This window comes from Gossypium arboreum, chromosome 11 (assembly GCF_025698485.1).
Source record: "Gossypium arboreum isolate Shixiya-1 chromosome 11, ASM2569848v2, whole genome shotgun sequence".
NCBI lineage: Eukaryota > Viridiplantae > Streptophyta > Magnoliopsida > Malvales > Malvaceae > Gossypium > Gossypium arboreum.
In genome coordinates, this window is record NC_069080.1 from 21,805,469 (window position 1) to 21,830,753 (window position 25,285).

The 25,285-nt window shown below is 31.7% G+C and overlaps 1 long non-coding RNA gene across 1 annotated transcript; it reads right to left on the reverse strand.

Moving 5' to 3' along the window:
* Nucleotides 1-13,170: 13,170 nt before the first annotated feature.
* Nucleotides 13,171-14,332, reverse strand: LOC128283629 (uncharacterized). Its single transcript, XR_008274024.1, has 2 exons — nt 14,227-14,332; nt 13,171-13,425 (listed from the first exon to the last, which is right to left on the reverse strand). It is a non-coding gene; the product is annotated as an uncharacterized LOC128283629 (long non-coding RNA).
* Nucleotides 14,333-25,285: the final 10,953 nt, after the last annotated feature.

Here is a 25,285-nt window from a genome sequence, read left to right on the forward strand (position 1 = left end):
CTTGGACTGGTGGTTTTAAGGATTTAGGTGGGTCACTATTAAACGGTCTGATGCAAGTCACCGGGCAATAGGTATATTGTATATGGATTGGTGCATTAGCATAAGGTGTTTGATTATCAAACAGGCTATAGGCTGAATCTGTTTACCATTCAGTATGCGTCTCTTTCGCACCTACAAAATTAACGTTTGTCATGTCATTTGATTTATGTTGTCAGTGGGATGCATTATCCATTTAGCAGTTTTGGTATATAAACATAACATGAATTTTATAAATACTAATTTAGGCATGACGCTTAAATACATACAAATTCACTATATTACACAAATTGCCATAATCTATTTCTTTGTTATAAGATTCATGATTTTGTGTCAACTAATGATAAATACCTCATCTGGCTTAATTAAGTCTATATTTACAATACCTTTCAAGTTTCAAGTTGGACAATCCTTTCCTGCTATCAATTTTATATCTAGGGCCAAATTATAAATTTTAGAAAATTTTTAATGTAAAATTGTAAATTTTAAGTTTAAGTAGTGTTGGGGAACTTGGGTTTCAAATTTTAAAAATAATGTAAATTGAATAATAAATACTTGTAAAGATAACATTTATTGATTAAATTTATAAATTTTTAGATAATTGTTAATTTAAAATTCTTAAAATATTTTCTAAAATTGTTATATAATTTGCAAATATATACTATGTATAATTTCCAAATAAAATCCAAATTTCAAATTCATATTTCCAAATCTATCGTTATAGAATTGGAAAGAAAAGCCAAGGGCCCTTCATAACCCTTCGCTTCGCCTTCCAAAATTTAACATAAAACAAAATATAGCATAATATATAATGAAAATAATAGGAATATAATATAATATCAAAATATTAAAATTTACAAATTGAAAAAAATTACCTCACATGATTATAAGATAATTAGATAAACATAATGCAAAAAAGAAAAAATAATTAATTATCTTCTTTAAAAATAATTAAACTATATTTTAATCAAATAATTAAAATATTCACTATATTAAATGTGATCTAAATTGAATTATATTAATTACATTGTTATTAAAATTTATAATCTACCGAAAATAATAACTAAGAGAGAGATTTAATTCATTGTTGTTAGCATCCATAGCATTAATTACTCTAATGCTTAAGAAGAGAATGCACGACAATGAAGATTACCATCTATTCACGCTTCAAGGGAATATATTCTTTAGTTCCACAAAATTGTTGATGTAATAAATTGCCTTTTCCCGTTACGAAAGAATCCGTCACCAAAATCTATCATATTTAAACTTTTTAAATATTTACACATTAGGAAATGAAATATGAATATAATAGAATAAAGTTATAACCAATAATTGTTTACTTGAATGGAATGGAATAAAACTTTAATAGTATTCTTGTGTTTGGTTAAATAGAATATATGTTGTAATAGCATAAGGAAAAAAGCTTAAATGACCGTAGTACCTTTAGCATAACTTTTATAGATAGATGATTATTGTTATTGTTATTAAATTTTAATAAAATTATTATTAAATATAATTTAATAAAAATAAAATATATAATAACATTCTTAATATAATTATTATTAAAATATGAATTAATAAAGATCATAATATATAATATTAGAAAAATAATGTATAACCTACCTTACTATTTTTAAATTTCAATACATATTTAATGTGCTAAACTATCATTAGCGAAACAAATAATTTAATTATCTTCTAAACTAAAAAGTAAAAGATTAGAAGTAATAAATAACTTGATAATTATGTTTTACATCCAAACATAATGATCATACATTAACCAAAATTTACATGATGTCATTAGCTAATATGTCATAATCTATATGTTCGATTTTACATTATCAAAAAGTTAAAACACTCTGTGGCATTCTATAATATCATTATACCATCCAAATATTACATGTACAAAAGGTTACCAAAACATCACCAACACAACCATGATTTTTAATGGATAGAAATAAATTTTCTCACCCATTCCAATCGCACTGAAGATGGTATACTAAAGAAAACGAGTATTTGCATTGGATAGTTTGGAATTTTGCTCAACGTATGAAAGCGCTCATCCTCAGTTAATTCTTCTATTTCACATAATGTCAAATATAATTTTTGGGCACTTTCTTGAATGAGCATTGTTAGAATTTATAAAATAAATCTACAATATAACTTAATAAACCAGGGTCTGTCATGTCAAATCATTAAGAATAAATCAAGAACAAAACTAGATGCGGAAACGTACCTGAATTCATGGATTTCTTGAAACTTTCTAGAACTTGGGGATTCGATCTTCCAAATTAGCACACAAGAAATTCAGAGAATATCTGCTCTCTCTTTCCTAATGATGGGATATTAGAAAAGATATCTTGTGTATAATTTGGGGACCATAACCCTAATATTTATAACCTTAGCAAATTAGTTCTAATCAAATTCTAATTAAATTAGCCCATCATTAATTAGAATTTGATTAGAAGAGTATCTACACATATTTGACCCATACTTTATTTATTTAATAATTAAAAGCCCAATAAAATTCTAACCAAATTAGATCACTTTTAATTTGGGCTAACCTATCATGATAGTAAATAATAACATGTAATTATCCTTATTATATATGTGATGTCCAAATTTTCCAACAATCTCCCACTTGGACCACATATATATACTAATTACTTTATAATTACATGTCATTATATAACCTTATGAGCTCAAAATTTTTTACTATCATATCCAAAAGGCATTTTGTACAATCTCGTCCATTAATTTTGTTAACATAGAACCAAGGCGACTTTCGTTACAAATATCGTAACTAAATCCATCCATGATCACGTATATTAACACAACCAAATGACATAGATCAAGTATGGATGTGTAGCATGGAAATTACATGTAATATGATCTAAACATGTCTATTTCCAACTGGTCCTTCCTTAAACTTAAGTGAGGTCAATTTCAAAATAATAAACAGAGTGAATAAGCTGAATAATTTATTTCTGATAAAAAAATAACTAAATACATAAATGTCTGAAATATAAACTCTCACTAAATCATGATATCCTCAAACAATGTAACACCTATGTGAGCAGTGTGCTCATGAAAGACCTTGGGTGGTAAACCTTTTGTGAGCGGATCCGCTATCATGGAGTTTGTCCCAATATGCTCTATGGAGATTTGACCATTTTGCACTCTTTCTTTTACAACTAGGAACTTTATGTCAATATGCTTAGACTTAGATGAACTCCTGTTGTTATTGGAATACAACACTACTGACTTATTGTCACAAAATAATTTGAGTGGTCTTTTTAAATTCTCCAAAATGCGCAGCCCTGTGACAAAGTTCCGCAACCATATTCCATAGTTTGATGCCTCATAGCATGTTACAAACTCTGCTGCCATAGTGGACGAAGCTACAAGTATCTGTTTGACACTTTTCCAAGATATAGCTCCTCCGGCTAACAGGTAAATATAGCTTGGCATCCAGCGAAATCAGAATCAAAATACCCTATGACTTCCAAAAGATTTGATCTCTTATAAGTAAGCATGTAATCTTTTGTTCTCTGAAGATATCTCATAACCCTTTTGGCTGCTATCCAATGGTCTATACCAGGGTTGCTTAAATATCTGTCTAACATCCCAACAATGTACGCAATGTCTAGACGCGTACATACTTGAGCATACATTAAACTCCCAAGAGCTGATGCATAGGGAATCTTTTGCATTTCATGAATTTCAAGGTTACTTTTAGGGCATTGAGTAAGGCTAAATTTGTCTCCTTTAGTGACAGGGGTGCTACCTGGTCTACAATTCTGCATGTCAAACCTTTTGAGTACTTTATCGATATAGCTCTTTTGTGATAATCCAAGAATACCTCGAGATCGATCTCGATGTATCTGAATTCCTAAAACAAAAGAGGATAAAATTCTGTATCCCAAGATCTTTCATCTCAAAATGCTTGGATAAAAATCTCTTGGTTTCGTGTAATAAGCCTATATCATTAGTGGCAAGCAAAATGTCATCAACATATAGAACCAGAAATATGTACTTACTCCCATTGAATTTGTGATACACACAATCATCAACAATATTCATTTCAAAACTGAACGAAATAATTATTTGATGAAACTTGTGGTACCATTGACGGGAAGCTTGTTTGAGTCCATAGATGGATTTTATCAATTTGCAAACCATATTCTTTGAATCTTTCGACTCAAAATTTTCTGGTTATACCATATAAATTGTTTCTTCAATGTCGCCATTAAGAAACGCAGTCTTAACATCCATCTGATGTAACTCAAGATCAAAATGAGCAACAAGTGCCATGATTATCTTAAAGGAGTCTTTCGATGAAACTGGAGAGAAGGTCTCTGTAAAATCAATGCCTTCTTTCTGAGTATATCCTTTAGCTACAAGACGTGTCTTATACCTTTCCACATTACCATTTGCATCCCTCTTGGTTTTAAATATCCATTTACAACCATTTGGTTTTGCACTTTCAGGTAATGGGACAAGTTCCCAAACTTTATTGTCTTGCATAGATTTATACTCATCTTTCATGCATCAATCCACTTTTGAGAATTAGAACTTTTCATGGCCTGATGAAAGTTGATTGGATCATCTTCCATCATTCCATTATCATCCTCATGTTCTTAGAGAAATACAATATAATCATCTGAAATAACATTTCTCCTTTCTCTTGTGAACCTCCTTAATGGCACTTGTTCTTGAGGTTGTTGAGTTTGTTCTTCTGGAACAATTACCTCATTTTGAATGGGGAGTTGTTCAACATTGTCTTGTAGAGGTTCTAGAATCACTTCTTGATCAATGATAGGTATAAGAACCTGAACATCATCAAAAGTGATAGTAAGAATTGAGTTAGAATCCAATTCCTCCTCAAAAGCAATGTCTCTAACCTTATTTCTCCCCCCAAACTCAACATCCTAAAAAAATGTTGCAGTTCCTGTCTCAAAAATATTCTTTATTATGGGATCATAAAATTTATAGCCATTAGATCGCTCAGAATAGCCAATAAAGTAGCTGCTTATTATTTTGGAGTCTAATTTCTTTTCATGAGGCCTATAAGGCCTTGCCTTAGCTGGACATCCCCAAATGTGAAAGAGCTTTAGAGTAGACTTTTGACCTGTCCAAAGCTCATAAGGTGTTTTTGCAACTGCTTTATTGGGTACTCTATTTAGAATGTAAGCTGCTGTCTTTAATGCTTCTCCCTAGAGGGACTCAGGTAAGGTAGAATGAGCAATCATGCTCCTTACCATATCCTTAAGAGTTCTGTTTCGTCTTTCAGCTACACTATTCATACTAGGTGATCCTGGCATGGTGTACTATGGGACAATACCATATTCCTCTAGGAATTTCGCAAATGGTCCTGGACATTGTTCACCTGAGCCATCATATCAACCGTAGTACTCACCACCACGATCAAATCTAACGTTTTTAATCCTTTTGTTGAGTTGATTCTCAACTTCAGCTTTATAAGTTTTGAACATGTCCAAAGACTGAGATTTCTCATGAATGAGATATAGGTACCCATAACGTGAGTAATCGTCTATAAATGTTATGAAATATTGTTGACCATTCCATGATGCCGTAGGGAATGGCCCACAAATATCTGTATGAATTAATTCTAAGACGTCTGAAGATCTGTTGGCACCCAATCTCTTAGTTTTGGTCTGTTTTCCCTTGATGCAATCGACACAAACATCAAAGTTTGTGAAGTTAAGGGACTTTAAAATACCATCAGACACAAGGCGTTCAATTCTAACTTTTGAGATATGACCTAAGTGCCTATGCCATAATGATGCTGAATTTTCCTTATTTAATTTTCGTTTAATACCCCGTGATTCCACATGCAAGGTTTCATTATAGGATACAAATGTTTCTAGCAAATAAAGGTTGTCATAAGTATTTAAATAACCAGTTCCAATAACATTTGAATTTAAAGACAAATTAAATTGATTGTTTCTGAACGAACAATAATATCCAAATTTGTCCAATGAAGAAACAGAAACTAAATTCCGTCTAAATGACGGTACAACAAAAGTGTCTTTTAAATCCAAATAAAAATCAGTTCCTAATAACAACCTAAAATGCCCAATTGCTTCCACTTCTACCGATTTTCCATCACCGACAAAGATGTGTCTTTCACCATCACTTGGCTTTCGGTAACTCAGGCAACCCTACATAGAAACAGTATGTGAGTAGTAGCACCAGAATCCATCCACCAAGTGTTTCTAGGTACTGAAGCTAAATTAATCTCAGAACAGACCAAATTAAGAATTATACCTTTCTTTACACACCAAGCATGATATTTGGTACAATCTTTCATTACGTGTCCAGACTTATTACAAAAGAAACAACTCTCTGTAGCTTGTTGTTGTTTCTTTTGGGCTGGACCCTTAGCAGCTTCATTCTGATATTTTCTTTTCTTGCCCTTGTCCTTAGGGGCATTGGCCAAATCAGCACTTTCAGACTTATCACGCTTCAACCTTTCTTCCTCTTGCACACAATGAGAAATGAGCTTATTTAGGGTCCATTTCTCCTTTTGACAGTTATAACTAATTTTAAATTGGTTAAACTGTACAAGAAGCAATACCAAAACCATAAGAACAAGCAATTCCTCAGAAAGCTCGATCTTAAGTGCCTTAAGTCTTGAAGCAGTATGGAACATCTCCATAATGTACTCCCTTACGTTTCCTTGACCTTTATACTTCATAGACATCAAAGAAGTCAAAAGTGATGTCATCTCAACCTTATCGTTTTTGGCAAAATGTTTCTCAATTTCATCAAGGAAACCTTTGGCCTGAGTAATCTCTTCAGATTCTATGCCCCTAAAGGCTTCTGGAATGCTGTGTTTCATGATCATTAGACTCATACGATTTGAACGATCCCACCTCTCAAAGTCCCTCTTAATATCAGGGGTGCTTTTCGCAGTGAGAGGTGCAGGTTGTTCTTCCCTTAGTGCAAGGTCTATGTCCATACAGCCAAGCACTATAAGTAAGTGCCTTTTCCATTCCTTAAAATTAGTTCCATTAAGCATGGGTATAGAATTTATATTAGTAGATATTGTAGCAGCAGAAGATGAATTAGCTGAATAGAGAACAAAAACAAGCTTAAATCAATATTCATAAGTAAACAATAAATTCAATATAATAGCTAATCCCATCTCAAGATACCAAACACTACATTAATATCAAGTCTTTGGACAGTAATATTAACAGTAAACGGTACTCTTGTTGTAGCAATCAAACATTGACAATAAATTATGTCAAGCAATGAATTAATCTTTGGACTAACTTATTGCTTACATAAAATACCTTATAATTGTCACACATTTATCACCACAGATGTCGTTGTAATTCTGCCAAATATTAACTTACCTTTGGGTCAATCAATAAACGCATGTGTAGTGGGCCAAATATGGCCGGGCCTGTTACAAACAAACCATAAAACATAAAATAAATTTACAACAGTCCAATAAATGTCCAAAGTTCAAATTACATGACCGAAGACCCAAGTCACAAGCCCACTTACGAAATGACTCAGCCCAATACCCCAAATGGCCCAGAAATTTTAGAACCCTAGGTTTTTTTCCCATGCGCCGCAACCAGCCAAGCCCCATGTACGGCCTCCGACCTTCAAAAGACCACACCCACGCCAAAGACAACAGATGCCAAGCGCCAACAAGATCCCGCACTGCAAAAGAAAGGACGAACACGGCAACAAATACAAACAAAAATAGCAGAACAGCAAGTGAAAAAAATGGCATTTTTAATTTATTTTCCTTTTTCTTTTTTCCTTCGGCTATAAAGCCATAGTTCTTAGTCTATGTAAAGGTTACGAACGCCTACACATTTTACGCAAGATATACAAGCAATACAAAGCAAAAAAGGTGATTTTCCAGATCTGTTTTCTTTTCGTTTCTCTTGAGGGGGTTCGCAAACTTAGCATGAACACGTAAGGGGAACTTGAATCGACGCCGATGAAAACCCAAGCATCTAAAAACGCATGGATGTGGGTGAGGGTCGAATGGCGTTAAAATTTTAATCAAATCTTTTAAGTTTGTTTCGTTTTTTAAGAACAGTATAAGATCTAAGTTTTTTTCAAAAAAGGGGAAAAAAGGAAAAGAGAGAGCGAGGTTACCGGATCTTCGTGGTCGAGGCTCCCGCCGGTGAAAGTTAATCGGCGTCACTAGCCACCAAACTGATGGTGGTCTAATAGCTGCATAATAGACGAACCCTAGCAGAGCAAAGATCCTTCCTTTTATTTTTTATTTATTTATTTCATTTCATGTTGCATTTTTGAGGAAGGAAAATGAATGGAATGAAGAGCTTTAACAATCAAAGAAACGTCGCCTTTATGTTCTAAAGCGAAATTTGCGCCAAGGGTCCTCCCCTTTTGTATGCACGTTCAATCGGCCCCTTTTTTAAATTAGCTCCTCTATTTGCAGGCAATTTCGTTTTAGCCCATGGTAGTGCTGCATTTTGGACTAGGGGATATTCCCATTTCTGGTCCTCGCATAGTCGGGTGCTTCATATACTGGTCCCTTTAACTATTTCATTTGTAAACCATTCTTATTATTTTAATTTGATTTCAAATCATTTACTTCTCCTTCATTTTTCATTTTTTTTTTCCTTTTAATTCGTGTCACCATTATGTATCATTGGCTTGTTCTTCTTTCGATAATTATACTGCCATATTTTATACACTGTTTTACATGAATGTCTTTTTGTGTTTTGGTATACACCATTGTACAAATATATATGCATTTTATAATAAAGTTCATTTTATTATATGTGTACTATCAACTTTATGTTATTTTATACATATAATGTCTTTTAAATTCATTCTTAATTTGCATAATATTATCCCATATACATATACCTATATATGTAACTATATATATATATATATATATATATATATATATATATATTTTCTTTTAAATTTGTTTGGTTTAAACTCTCTCTCTCTATATATATATGTATATATATACTCTATAATAAGGTTACTTTTATTTTACGCATGTTATTAATCTTACATTACTATACATATAGTTTCTTTTAAATGCATATTCTCATATTTTATTGTATAATCTCTCATAACATAGCTTTTAAATTATTATGGTATATATGTCTTTTTAACGCCTATGCTCAATCCTTATTTATATTAATAAATTTATGTATTTACATACGTAGTTTTCTTTATATATATATGAGCACGTTCAGAAAACTACTATATAAGTTATTATAAAATTAACTTAAGTATGCATTGTATTTCTATGCTTTTACAAGTAATTTTTTTAAAGTTATATATATACATATAATTTATAGAACCATTATGTTTTTAAAGACTACATCATATTATACATTTTATTATTATCATTTGTAAAATATTCTACACATATTTTGAATTTTTCATACTAAATCCCTTTTTAGACCAACATTATTTGATGTTTTAATATGATATTCGATAAAGACATTCATTTTATAATATGTATTTTAAATGATTAAGTATATATCTATAGTTTTTTTTAAAATAGATTCTAAAATGCACTAATTCATTAATTCATGAGTCGTATAAATATTTGGTTCATTAGGTCGCTTTTTGTTTCGACATCGTCTTATACCACTTTGACTTTCAAATTTGCTTTTGTTTTGCATATATTTTGTTTGTTCTATACCGTAACATATACATTATCATTGCATGATATTCGTTTTGTTGATATGTCAATTATTATTCATACGTGATTGAAGTTAGGTCATAATTTTTAGATTAATTATATTTAATTGCTTATTCTGTTAGTCGATTAATGCTCTTGTTCATCAAGCATCGTACCATCATATGTGCCTTTTACCCTGTATCATCGTTTCATTTGATTTTTGAAATGTGCTTCTATAAAACCCAAATTTTATGATTAATTTTGTCTTATTTTAAATCAAATTAATACGTCTTAAGCTAGCTTTATAATCATTCATTCAAAAATTCTTCAAAACGAAGACGAGATTTGATATTTGGGAATTCGAGGAATCGTGCCCTAACGTGTTGGGTTGCAATTTCGCGTTTGCTCAAAATAACCGAATATCACTTCAAAATTTCATTCATGTCTTTTAAAAATTTTCTCTAAAACGAAGACGAAATTCGATATTTGGCAATTGGCGGAATAGTGCCCTAACGTGTTGGGTTGCAATTTCGCGTTTACTCAAAATAATTGAATATCCCTTCAAGATCACCCATGCCTTTTAAAAATTCTTTAAAACGAAGGTGATGTGTGATATTTGGCAATTCGCAGAATTGTGCCCTAACGTGCTGGGTTGCAATTTCTCGGTTGCTTAAAATGATCAAATATCCTTTCAAAATTTCATTCATGTCTCCTAAAAATTATTTAAAACGAGGGCAACATTCGGCGTTTGACAACTCGAGAATCATGTACTATCGTGCTGGGTTGTGATCTCTCGTTTGCTCAAAACAACCGAATGGTCCTTTATATTCCCACTCACGTTTATTAATAACACTTTAAAACGAAGATGATGTTCAATGTTTGGTGATTTGAGAATCGTGCCCTAACGTGCTGGGTCGCGCTTTTTCATTGGTCCGAAACAATTGCAGATCCCTTTGGAATTTCACTCACATTTTCTAAAATCTTTCAAAATGAAGACAATGTTCGATGTTTGGTGATTTGAGAATCGAGCCCTATAGTGCTGGGTTGCGTTTTTTTCATTTGTCCCAAATAATCGAACATCTCTTCGGGATTTCACACGTATTTTCTAAGGAAAGTCAATGGTCAATGTTTGGAAATCTGAGGAATCGTACCCTACTATGTTGGGTTTCGGTTTTTCGTTGGACTAAATTATTGAGCATCCTTTTGTGATTTTCGAATTATAAATTTTCAGACGTCGAAACAAGAAGATTTTCGGCAACCAACTCGGGTTATTCAAATGTTGTTAACAAGAACCACATTTCAAAAACATTTTTAATTTTATATATAAGGACAGTATTTAATCGATTTGGTACCAATTTTGGGCGTAATGAGGGTGCTAATCCTTCCTCATACGTGAATCAATTTCGAGCCTGCTTTTCTCATATTTTCGTAGACCAGAATCGTTGTAAACCAAAAATGTTTTATTAAAATAACCAAATTCTTAGGTGACCCTATCACACCAAAACAAAAGAATCGCTGGCGACTACATATTTCTATTTTCCAAAAAGTCGATCTCTCCTTTTTTTTTAAATTTAAAATATTTTAAAAAGAAGGATGGTTTCGACAGCGCATGAATCACAAAAACATATAACCATCTTAATATTTCAAATAAACTAATTTACACAAAAGAGGTCACTTTGTCGACATTTTGTTTCAACTAATTTATTTAAAATATTAGATATCCTTAATTAAAAGCCAAAATCTGAATTTATTTGTTCCAAAATATTAATCTTAATTTCATCTTTCAATCAAATTAAAAGATAAAACATAAATATATATTTATATTATTTTCCAAAACATTAAACCAATCAAAGCATGCATATTTTATATATTTATATAAACAAACAAAACATAGATATGAATCAATTTCTCTCTCTCTCTCTCTATATATATATATATTTATATATATATATATATATATTAAATGTCATAAGGATTAAAATAATAATAATCACATGCCTTGCAAAAACACAGAACTGAATCGTAATATTTTCAAATAAAACTTAAAAGCGTAGGTATCAAATAATATTACTCAATTTTAATATGAAAATCACCCAATTTTTTATTTTTTTTTAATATGAATTCAAGATTAAAAAAAAAACTTTAATATAAATCTTCAAAAACAACATATATATCCGAAATATAAAACCCATAAAATTTCATAAATCAATTATTCAAATGAAGAACTCGAATCAATTCCCAATGATTCGATATGACGAGGCTCGGATGCCACTTGTTAGAATTTATAAAATAAATCTACAATATAACTTAATAAACCAGGATCTGTCATGTCAAATCATTAAGAATAAATCAAGAACAAAACTAGATGCGGAAACGTACCTGAATCCATGGATTTTTTGAAACTTTCTGGAACTTGGGGATTTGATCTTCCAAATTAGCACACAAGAAATTCAGAGAATATCTGCTCTCTCTTTCCTAATGATGAGATATTAGAAAAGATATCTTGTGTATAATTTGGGGACCATAACCCTAATATTTATAACCTTAGCATATTAGTTCTAATCAAATTCTAATTAGCCCATCATTAATTAGAATTTGATTAGAAGAGTATCTACACATATTTGACCCATACTTTATTTATTTAATAATTAAAAGCCCAATAAAATTCTAACCAAATTAGATCACTTTTAATTTGGGCTAACCTATCATGATAGTAAATAATAACATGTAATTATCCTTATTATATATGTGATGTCCAAATTTTCCAACAAGCATTTCTAACTTCCCTTGAATTAGCACTTCGGAGGCAATGCCTACTTAATTCAAGGCTAATAGTCCATATGATTTTTCCCAATAACGTGGCAGCATCAGTAAATGAAATAAAAATTTGTTCACTTCCATCAGAAATCTTTATTTTTATTCTTTGAAAATGTGGAATCATCTTAGATTGGCTTCAATGTTTGTGATTTTGTAACCGAGACATCCATCTCATCCAAGGAAACATTATCTTTCCATCCATGGTAATTGCTTCCTACTTCAGGATTCTTTGTAGTAGCTACATCCTCAACATCTTTTTCTTCAACAATATCAGCAATTGTTTAAGCATCTTTTGTAACATCCCCTAACCCCAAACCGTCGCCGGAATGAGGTTATGAGGCATTACCGGACTTATCAGACAACTTACGAATAATTTACAATTAATATAACTTTCATAGTATAATATAATAATTAAGTCCCTATCTTGGACTCTCAAAGTTCAAACACGTATTAAAAGTAGAACGGGACTTGTTCGAGTATTCCAAATTTTTTTTTTATAAAAAATTTCGGCAGCATTTCTGCTTATTTTTACCTAAATCTCCTGCAAATTCAAACCAAAATCACCAATACCAATGTTTCACATTCATATAACTAATATTTATATCTTTAACATAATTTTAACTTAATAACTATCATAGCATCATTCAAAATTGATTATAAACTTCATTCATTTAACAACTTAATGTTCATGTATCAAAATATCATGTACTTTCCTTACCATTTCATTTAACCATCTAAATCTTATAATTCATCCTTCACTACTCAAAGTAATATACATATTCAAGTGTCTAAACAACACCTATGTACATGCCACCTTTACCCAAAAGAAAAATATACATCACCAAGTTTGTGTTGGAGTTGGGATTGTTCTGGATGCTGAGCCGGGACACTTGACTTCTACTAACCTGCGCACGGAAACAACCGTACGCTGAGTATGGATATACTCAGTGGTATTACTATAAATCAAGACTATTTAACATTAATAAATTACAAACATCAACCATAAATTTTATAATTATTTAAACTACTTTTATATATAATTGTTTTACTTCATAAATCTTAAATTCATAATTCATTTTTCTCATACTAACTCAATTCATAATTTAGTTCATACATTCTTTCTCGTACTTTTCAATAGTGCTAAAACAAATAATCTCATTTTCAAAATTTCATTTCAATTATTTACCCTATTAACAAAGCTCGGACTAGGACAGATACGCGGATTTCCACCCAAACACACCAGAATGTCCAACCCAAACACACCCAGGATATTTTAAATCCTCCATAACACACCAGTAAGGCATTAAGTGCCTCTTCGGATAAATCGAAGTATATAATAACAAAAACATCTTCTCGGTCGAACTACAATCTCTTCATCACATCACAAATCCAATGGCATGCCATTTGTATCAAATCTAGTCCGACAAGTTAATAGGGTATTATTTTACTTTTCTAATTTCAATTTAATTTACACAAAATTTTCAATACTCATTCAATTCAAATATCTATTATCTTAATTCATATACAAATTAATTTTCACACAAGTGTATACCATCAACACCATACAATTGTCACCATTTATTTATTTTTCAATCAATACACTTTTCAAATAATCACATACTTACCTCAAGTCTTACTTACCATACATAACAATTAAAATTTCAGCAATCAATAATAATTAAAATTTGAGTTATAGTAATACACACCGTAATTCTCCCGTTTTAGTCCTCGATGACTTTCTCCTTTCCTTTCGATGCTGACGTTTCAGGTTCTTTGTTGACTACGAAAATAATAGTAATTTATATTATTATTTACAGCATTAATTATAATAAATAATTAAATTTCTAAACAATTCCTACCTTATTCCCAATTTAATCCTAACTAAACTTAATTATTTTCTTAATCCAATTCACTCTCTTTTCTATTCAAATTTTGTCTAAACTTATATTTAACTATAAAATTTCCAGCATATTTCCCTAATGTCGAAATTTCTTCAATTTAGTCCCTTCAACATAAAACTTATAGCCTAGTTTACAATTTAATCCCTTAATCAATTCTAACTTAGAATTCATTCAATTAAATCCCTAATTCCTTAATTTATCCAACATGAACCATATTTGGAAACATATAAACTCTTGAATTATCAACTTAATTTCATCAAAACTTGTTTTAAAGCTTCTAAAATATCAAAATTAAGAGAAAAGGACTTAATTAAGCTTACCAATTAAACTTGAAGCTTTAAAATCCCAATTTCCCTTTTTATTTTCTTGCCCTTTTTCTTCCCCTGTTTTCGTTTTGTTCCCTGCTTCGTTTATGTTTTTTTTGTTTTGTTTCTTTGTTTCCTTAATTCTTTTTATGCTTTATTATTTTATTAACATAATATAATATTAATATCATATATTAAAATATCTTTTACTTTAATATTAAGTAAATTAATAATTATATAACAAGTGTACATATTTATATTGTTACAAATGTCATTATCTAATTTGCTTATCAGATAAAAATCTCATGATTTAATTAATACAATTAATAATTATAAAATATCTTTATACTTAAATTATAAGTAATTAAATATTTAAATTACAATTGTACCAATACAATTCTTACACATGTATATTTTATTACCATACAATTGTCTTCTATTGAATTTATTTAATAATAATGCTAATAATAATAATAATCTAATATAAAACCATAATGTTAATTAATAATTATAATAATTTAATATAAAACCATAATAATAATCATTATAATATATAAAACCTAAAAATAATCTTTGATTTTATTTCACCAATATGTCGCCTCATTTGTAGTCAATGGCTTAATTGTCATTTTAATCCTTTTTATTTTCTATTGCTTTATAATTAAACTTTTACCCTTTATTCAATTTAATCCTTTTTATTACTTACTCTAAATTAAGCTAAATTCACCTAATTAGATCCTAATTAGACATACCACTAGGCTCATAAATATTTTTAATAATTATTTTCGAACTTATTTCACTAAGACGGAGGCCCTATAACTCATTTTTCCGGTGCCCGTGAATTTCGGGTTATTACATCTTTTTCAGTGGCTTTATCTTTTGCATATATGGAAGTAAGTTGGTCATAATAAGGGGAATTAAGAAGTCTGAATTGACCGGCTTCTTTATGACTATAAAAAGAAAAAAGAAATTCACATTAGATATAAGTTTAGTCAAAATAAGATAATAAAGATAGGATATAAGATATAATCTTACACTTATATATGAGTTCCACACAGCATCTTCAGCAACAACCATCTGCCTATATTCGTCTACCAAAGTCGCTATTGTCTTTTCCTCTGAGCATTTGTAAATGATTGTCTACTCCTTTTTCAATGTCTTAATCCTCGATTTAGGATTAGGTCTAGCCTTCAGCATAGCATGAGGTAAAACATTCTTTAACATTCTTTCTAACTCATTTAAATAATCAGTATTGAATCCCACATCTGCGTTAAAAGTTCCAACATTGTGTAAGTCGACCATACAGGCAACCAACGCATCATCTTCTTTTAAAACCCATTTCCTTTTGTTGCCTTGAGAATTTTGGGAAGAAGTTGCAATTGATTGTGAAAAGTCTAACATAACTATCTTAATTAAAAATGCAAAGTAAAATTAGAAACCTAAAATGTAAATAAAAGCAGTAGCTCATATTTCTGATTAGTTTCCTCTGGTTCCCAAGTCGCTTCTTCAACATTATGATGTCTCCATAGGACTTTCACTAAAGGAACCTTTTTATTTCTTAATTCTTTCACTTCCCGTGCTAAAATTTGAACCGGCTCTTCTTCATATGATAGATCAGGTCGAACTTCAATATCTTCTGGAGAAATTATATGAAAAGGATCTGATCTATATTTCCGTAGCATCGAAACATGAAAAACATCATGAATCCTTTGTAATTCAGAAGGTAAAGCCAATCTATATGCAACAGGTCCAATTCTTTCCACTATTTCATACGGCCCAATAAAATGTGGGGTCAATTTACCTTTCCGACCAAATCTCAAAACTTTTTTTCCAAGAAGAAACCTTTAGAAATACTTTGTCTCCAACTGAATACTCAATGTCTCGACGTTTCAAGTCGGCATAAGACTTTTGTTTGTCAAAAGCTACCTTTAATCTATCTTTGATCTTTTTAACTATTTCTTCTGTTTCTTGAATTAATTTCGACCCAATTACTTTTCTTTCATTCAATTCTGTCCAACATACCAGTGATCTACACCTTCAACCATACAGTGCTTCATACGGGGCCATTTGTATACTAGATTGAAAACTATTATTGTAGACAAATTTAGCTAATGGTAAATAACGTTCCCAACCTGATTCAAAATCAATAATACAAGCCCGAAGCATATCTTCTAATATCTGAATTACTCGTTCGGACTGTCAGTCAGTTTGTGGATGAAAGGCTGTACTGAAACTAAGTCTAGTAGCCAACAATTCATGTAACTGTCTCCAAAATCTCGATGTGAACCGAGGATCTCGATCTGAAATTATTGATATCGGAATGCCATGTAATCTAAAAACTTCTCGAATATACACATTTGCAAGCTTCTGCAACGACCAATCAGTCCTGACTGCTATAAAATGTGCTGACTTGGTAAGTCTATCAACTATCACCCAAATAGCATTCTTTTTGCTTGCTGACAACGGTAATCCCGTAATAAAATCCATCGTGATGCGATCCCATTTCCATTCATGAATATTAATAGGCTGAAGCAATCCAGTAGGAACCTGATGTTCTGCCTTTACTCGTTGGCAAGTCAAACATTTACTTACAAATTCTACTATGTCTCTTTTCATCCATGGCCACCAGTATAATTCTCTTAAATCTCGATACATTTTCGTGCCTCCGGGGTGCATAGCAAATGAACTATCATGAGCTTTCCGTAGAATCAACTCTTTAAGCTCAGAAGTATTTGGAATACAAATCCGATTTCGAAACCTCAAGCATCCACAATCATCAATACTAAAATTTTCTGCTATGCCATTCTGTACCATCTCTCTTTCTTCAATAATTTATGATCTTCCAACTGAGCTGATCTAATCTGATCAAACATTACCGGTTTTACTCTCAATTCGGCCAAAAGACTCCCATCATCAGTGATACTAAGCAGTGCAAACATTGCTCTTAATTCAATTATAGCTTTTCTGCTTAATGCATCAGCTACAACATTAGCTCTTCCCGGATGATAGTCTATAACACAATTATAATCTTTCAGAAGCTCGATCCAAAGCCTTTGTCTCAAATTCAATTCCTTCTGAGAAAGAAGATACTTCAAACTCTTATGATCAGTATAGATGTGGTATCTTTCACCATAAAGATAATGTCTCCAAATCTTCAATGCAAAAATCACGGCTGCTAACTCAAGATCATGAGTAGGATAATTCCTTTCATGTGGTTTCAATTGACGAGATGCATAGGCTATTACCTTCCCATCCTGTATCAATACACAACCCATATCACTCAAAGAAGCATCACTATACACTACAAAATCTTTACCCGATTCTGGCAATGTCAAAACTGGTTCCTCGGTTAACATTCGCTTCACTGTTTCAAAACTTTTCTGACACTGATCATCCCAAATAAAAGGAACATTCTTCTGCAGTAGTTTAGTCATTGGTAGTGCTATCTTCGAGAATCCATTTACAAACCTCCTGTAATACCCAGCTAAACCGAGAAAACTGCGTACCTCCGATACATTCTTTAGCGCCTTCCACTGAACAATTGCTTCAATCTTTTTTGGATCAACTCGAATTCCATCTACAGATACTACATGTCCCAGAAATACCACTTCTGATAACCAGAACTCGTATTTACTGAGCTTTCCATATAGCTGTTTCTCTCGTAAAATTTGTAGAACTATTCGAAGATGATGATCATGTTCTGCCTCTGTCTTCAAATATACCAATATATCATCAACGAAAACCACCAAAAATTGATCTAAGTACGACTGGAAAATGCGGTTCATTAGATCCATGAAAGCAGCTGGGTTCCACACAGTATCTTCAGCAACAACCATCTGCCTATATTCGTCTACCAAAGCCGCTATTGTCTTTCCCTCTGAGCATTTGTAAATGATTGTCTACTCCTTTTTCAATGTCTTAATCCTCGATTTAGGATTAGGTCTAGCCTTCAGCATAGCATGAGGTAAAACATCCTCTAACATTCTTTCTAACTCATTTAAATAATCGGTATTGAATCCCACATCTGCGTTAAAAGTTCCAACATTGTGTAAGTCGACCATACAAGCAACCAACGCATCATCTTCTTTTGAAACCCATTTCCTTTTGTTGCCTTGAGAATTTTGGGAAGAAGTTGCAATTGATTGTGAAAAGTCTAACATAACTATCTTAATTAAAAATGCAAAGTAAAACTAGAAACCTAAAATGTAAATAAAAGCAGTAGCTCATATTTCTAATTAGTTGGGTCACAACCATAATATATGGGAAACAATAATAAATCAACAACAAAACTAAACTAAACTATGCTTCGATGGCAAGAATAGTTCAACATAGAAAACAATATTGAACAAAGATATTAACATTATCAAATAATAATAAAAATGTAAAAAACCTCAATAATAGGGTTAAGAAACTGAAGAACTAAAAACCACAAACAAAACATTGAAATATAGGGCTCTAAACTGCAAAATGATAATTTAAAAAGAAAAAAAAACATAACACAATATTGCATTTAGAAAGCAATAAGAAAAGGAAATGAGAGTTAGGCAAGATATCAATTACAAGCCAAAATGAATCATGAAAGCAAATATTTGTCTCCATCGGAAAGAAAATATAATCAAATATATAAAAACATAACATCACACACTTCAATCGAAGTGACCAACCCCAAAATATAAGTTACCATATCATTACCTTAAAAATTTTCATGTTCTAGTCTTTATTTTTCCAAAAAAAAATTCAATTTAATAGATCCTACAAATATGGAAACAAGTGCACCAATGTAGTAATTCTGAAGTCATATTTTTCATTTTTCAATTGAGCCTTTAAGGTGTGAATTTCATGAAAAAGTTCTACAATAAAATATAAAAATAGCAAAAGGTAGAGAATTCAATCAACTAAAGCAAGTCCTTTCTCATTCTATATTATCTTGCAACTGTTAGAAACCATAATATATTGTTGATAAATAAGTCCATCACTCTTAACATTGATTTTTACAGATTTTTCGGAGCCATTGTTGATAAATAAGTCCATCACTTTTAATTTTTTATTTCCTTATAAGCTAGCACTTGTTTTAGGGAGCCCATTTCATCTTTAGCTTCTATATCCCCTTTTAATGAACTACCACAAACAATCGAAACAATTACATAGTCCATATAGAAGGCCTATAGAAAGACATGAACTATCTATTGGTGTTATAATTGTGCCAATGATAAGCATTCAAGGCAAGCTATTGTATTGCAAACCAAAAGATTTGCTTAAGGATCACAAAAGCAAATCAGTTTTCAGTTGTAGTGGAAATCATACCAAAGAAACCAAATTAATCAAATTCGGTACAACACTCCAAGAACCAAAAGAAATATGGAAAGCGCCAAAAAGAATCAAACATATCTTTTTTTTTCTTTTTTTGTTCAACAAGAATTAAACATATTGGCAACGTTAGAAACCAAATTCCCAAAGTCAATCAAGTATTGTGATCCAATTAAAGAGTTAAAAGAATGATAGATTAACCAAGCAAGAATCAAAGAAATTTCAATTAAAGAATCAAAGTCAATCAACATTTCTTCAATCAAATAACATGAAATCTAGAAAAACAAAATCAAAATCGAAAAACAAAAACCTGTTAAGACATACATACCTTGTTAATTTGACAATTAGAGATTGTTTGATCCATGTTTTATTCTTGTTTTAGGTCGGTGAAGATCGATGATTTAAAACAGTGTGAGGAAATATGAAGACAGAGAAGACACCCTACTGAGTTCATCATTTTTTCATATCAAATCTAACTATAAAATGAATGGAAAACTAGTGAAATCCTTTGCAGTTTTATATCGATGGGTCTTGATTCTTGAAGTGAAAATTACATTTAAAAAATGGTACCCAAGATAAGGAAAAGAAACCCAGAAATAAGTTGAGAAAGTTTAAAGAAGATGAGAGAAAAGGGGTAAAAATAAAATAAAAGCTTAAACCAGCATAGGCTATGGGTTGGTAGACAATAAATTAAAAAGAAAAGAATAGTCCCCATTTCTTTTTTGTGCTGATCAATAAAAAAGCAATAAATTAAATAAGTAAATTTAGAGATTTACCCGGTGAATAAAATGGGTATTGAAGAATGGAAACAAGGATTGGCGACGGAAGTAATGTGACCTAAGATTCAAACAAAAAATACAAAATACAAAGAAAATGAAGAGCAAATTACTCGATAATGGGGGTAGATTTTGTCTCCAACTTTGTTACTCAAAGTAACATAAGCATCCAAATAAAATAAAGAGGGCAGATGAAAGGAGTTTTTGTCTTCAAAAGTATTAGGCTATTACGAATGGCAAAGAATAGGCAATTCAGAGCCCTATCTACTGAATGGGTATTCAATGCTCACCCGTAATAGAGGCCTACGTGGAATGATGATTCACTAGTAAAAAATTGAACCAAACAAAAGAAATATTGTTTAGAATTGAATAAGCCCTGAGCCGAATCCCCCATTCCCCCAACCAAACATGGTGTTAGGGTTTAACTATATTTTATTTTTAATTTACTTTTTCACTTTTAATTTTTTTTAAAAAATAAGAATGAGGTATAAATGTATAAAATATAAAAGTTATATTTGGTTGGCGTTTTGGACATAGAAAATATTATTGAACGAAAAATAAATAAAAGTAAGGCATCTAAATAAATGTGATTAATTTTTTGTTATTGTTGGGATAAGCAATCACGAACCCTTAATATGAATGGTAAAATAATATGTAAAATACCAAAAAGAGATATTTATCCCATTTTCAAGACATGAGATGAATGTGTGGCATAAAGTACATGATAATTTAGTTGTGTGTGTGTGAAATGTATGAGTTGTATTTTAGTTGATATGAAAAAGCAATAGAGATTAAATATGCTATACTAATTGTTAAAAAAATGTTACATCAATAAATATATATTGAATTAATTTAAAACTATGTTAAAAGAAAAATACGCTTTGATTACTTCAATTACTCCGTAATTGATGGGCTAGATTTTGATTATGCTACACTTAAAAGAGGATAAAATATTTTCCACAAAAAAATGATAAAATATCTTTTGAAATACAAGGACCTAAGGATTCCAAGAATGTTTGGATAGTTGTAGGGGAGATTGAGAATAAGGGATAACACTTTACGTGGATGAATAATAGAGCAGGAGAAGAGGTAGTTTGAGAATTACTAAATTAGGGATTGATTAATAATATGAAGAATGTTAAAAAATATAACCCTCATAAATTTACCTATTACTGTCTTGGATCGTGGTCCAATATCATTATACACACATTACCATTCACCATTTGCTTCCCAGCAATGAGCGTAGCTAAGGAGGCTGACAGGGGCCCCGGTCCCCCCTAAAATGGAAAAATTTTCATTTAAGCCCTTTAAAATTTTTAAAATTTTAAATTAAGAAAGGTAAAATTGCACTTTGCTCCCCTGAAAGTGATTAAAAATTTTATTTAATCTTTTAAAAATTATAAATATATAAGCTATTAAAATGGTGAAATTGTATTTTTACTATCGTAAAAATTACAACTAAATTTTGGCCCCCTAAAAAAATTTCTAACTTAGTCATTGTTCCCAACCTTACCACTTTGAAATAATATTGGACACATATATACAATGTCAGAGTATTATTGCTTAATCATGGGAAGCTAGACTATTGGGATCACTGGTGTATTTTTGACGTGTAAACTTAAGATTGCAAAGAAAAGTTAAAAGACAATGGAATAGAACACATTTTGGCAAAGTAAGAACAAGGCGTCAAGAATACCAAGTTTTTCACGCTACGACTATGAGAAAAGGAGCTTTTAATCATATTTTGCAGATTGTGGACAAGAATAGGACCTGGGTGAAGGATTAAATTGCTCTGTAACACCCAAACCCGGCCTAAACACTATGGTCGATTCTGATGATGTCACATAAAATGGAATTTGAAAATGAGTTTATCAAATTAAAATAGTTCCAGTTATTTAACCTTTATTTTAATTAGGAACAAAATGCATGTTCTTTGCTATGTCTAAAATCTTATCTTTTTAGCGGAAGCTTTGGAAACATTTATTTTTGAAAAATCGTTCGTGTTGAGGGAAACCTTTACTTTTAACAAAAATCGAGTTTTTACCATCTAGCTGTAATAAAGCCGTAAAGCAGTTAAAAATCTAAAATTTAAAACCAATGAGTCCAAAGTCCCAAAATTACACAGCAATACCCAAAAATAATGTAAATTCAAAAACTGAATTCAAGCAGTACAAAACAGTGGTGGCCATCGTCGAGTCCTCCGCCGCACCGAACCGTCTAAGACTGGGGATTACCTATATAGATTAACCGAAAAATGGGTGAGTTTTCGTCAGCTCAATGTGTAATCCCCACCGAAAATATGCATACAGATACACATCAGAATACAGTTAAAATATAGTCTGGGCCTGAGCCGATTACAAATTCAATTTGGGCCTTAACCCAATTAGATACAGTCTCTGATATAAATTAAGGCCTCGACCAATCTCAGATATGGTATGCGGTAACAGAAATCAAAAATCAGAATCTTACCCCCCAGCTTCTACACACTATCTCTGACATCCCTACACACCATGCTGTACCGAAATGCGGCATATAATCAGAAATTTGCAGCTGAGCTACCAGATAACTGGCTTAAGAACCTTTCAGAACATGTCCTCCAAATATCATCAACCCACCCCGATGCAATACAACATACATGACATGTTATGCTATTATGCAGTTAACAGTCCATACATTTAGATCAACACACATGCTCAGTTCAGATATCATACAGATAGTTCACGCAAATAGGGTCTAAGTAATGCTTATTGACCCTATAGTAGGTTCACAGTCGACTTGGGCGATTCGTGAAACCTTAAGAAACTTTTCAGAAACATGGGCTCAGACGCCCATGTGGCTTGCCCGTGTGGGCCTACACGGCCTAAATTGGCCTTGGCCGTGTGGATCACATGGCCTGGCCCAAAATTCCACACGCCCGTGTGGCCTCCACAGCCCAATTCAGTCTAGCCCGTATGTTGCACACGGCTTACCTGGCCATCAAACGGCCTTGAAGTACCCACATAGCCTAGCTTGTCGATCACACAGCCGTGTCTCTCTACACGGCCTACTACACGGGCGACCACACACCAGTGTGGCGTTGATAAAATGCTTTAGCTTTCGTCGAATCTCATTTTCTGCCCTATCGAGTACACACCTCGTATCAAAATGATGCTAAAACAACCTTGAGCACTTCAGAACCTAAATATTGATCAATTCACACTACAATTAGTCCTTAATTTACTATTAATCATGACCCCAAAATTGAAGGCGGATTAAAAACTCAAAATCAACACTTACCGACGATAAACCAAAGTCCTTAATGCTCTAATCTTCGCAACAACACAAAATGATTATTGTCCTTCACCTAAACCAAAAATACCAAAACCATCTTTTTAGAAACTAACCAAGAAACAATCGAAAATAGGCAAAATCGTTACTTATTGAACACGCATGATGAAACGCGGCACAAAAAGGATATGATCTTGATTACAGAATTCGAAAAAGAAAGAGAGGGGGAGAAAAATGAAGATTCGGCAGAGGGAAAAAGGGATAGGCAAAAGGTCAGAATTGGGGAAAGAGGAAAGAACCCAATAGAGTTCCAAATCAGATTTTTTGATAACCTACCACTTTTCCCACAACTCTCATCCACTACTCAGTTGTCTATTGAAACTCAAACTCTTAGACACCACCGAGCAAAAATAAACACATTTGCCCATGCAAAGAATTAAACATAGGACTTTCAGCCTATTAACATTCCACTTATCCACCAAACCTGCAGGCCCATTTTGTTAAGTGTTTACAAATAATTACTTAAAAGCCTACTAACCAAAGGTAGGGCTTCGATTTAGAAGAAAGAAAAAATTTTTCCAAAGACATGGCTTGAACTTAGGACCTCACACACACACCTAGAACACTTAACCACTGAAGTAGATACAGATTTGTGTCAAAATTCACAAAGACGAAATTAAAAATTTAGGTTGTTACATGCTCTACATCAATTATTTGTCAAATATTTTTAGAAGATTTATGATGTTCCACACAAATGTACTAAATAGGAAATTAATTCGGCCATTTGTAGCTTAGAGGTGCCAACTCTATTGTAGCAACAAAAGGTTGTACTAGAGGCTTTTTGTATGGATGCAAAGGTAAAAAATGTTGTATTTCATATTTTTTTCACTTAAAGCTCCAGGTATTGATGGTAAACCAATAATCTTTCATAAAAAAAATATTGGGATATTCTTAGACCACTAACAATCTAGACATATTTAGGGTTTTTAATTTTGAGATTCTTACTAAAAGAGCTGAATAGGATTGTGATAAGTTTAATTCCTAAAGGACATCAATAGAAATTTGTCTCTAACTTTAGGTTAGTTTATGCAATGTTGCATATAAAATTTGTGCCAATGTATTAGTTAATCAACTCAAGTTGCTTATGGGAGATCTGCTAGCATTGTTTTAAAATGTTTTTATCTCAGGAAAAAATATTATGGATAATAT